The sequence below is a fragment of the Triticum dicoccoides genome, chromosome 3A, assembly GCF_002162155.2.
Source record: "Triticum dicoccoides isolate Atlit2015 ecotype Zavitan chromosome 3A, WEW_v2.0, whole genome shotgun sequence".
Taxonomy (NCBI): domain Eukaryota; kingdom Viridiplantae; phylum Streptophyta; class Magnoliopsida; order Poales; family Poaceae; genus Triticum; species Triticum dicoccoides.
The window spans coordinates 134,021,947-134,022,381 of NC_041384.1; positions in this window are offsets into that span (position 1 = coordinate 134,021,947).

Consider the following 435-nt stretch of genomic DNA (forward strand, 5'->3'; position numbering starts at 1 on the left):
AAGTAGTCGGGAACCCCCCTCCGGTAGACCGTAAAAGAGCCTGGTTGCACTGGGTGTACGTGATCGCATGCATGCAATTGCACCAAATTGGTCGGACGTGCGGGCACGGCCTACGTAGGGCCCCACGCAAGGTTGGAACGAAAACGGACACAAAACGAACGTTGCGTCACGTCCGGCCATTGTTTTACGGCATTTTCACGGGGAAAATCCTAGGAAACGCGTCGAGCGTCGGAAAAATATGCAAACTGGCATGGGTGCTGTCGAGGGTGATGCCATAGTAGCTTACGGAAGCTACCCAAATCAAGCCCAGAGGCGACTCGGGCGGCCGATCGAGCGCACTAGCAGGCCCAGCAGCGGGGTCCAACGGGGCGCACGGGGATAATACGAGAGGAGTTCGAAAGGGGGGGCGGAGGCAGCTATTTAAGCTGCTCCTGC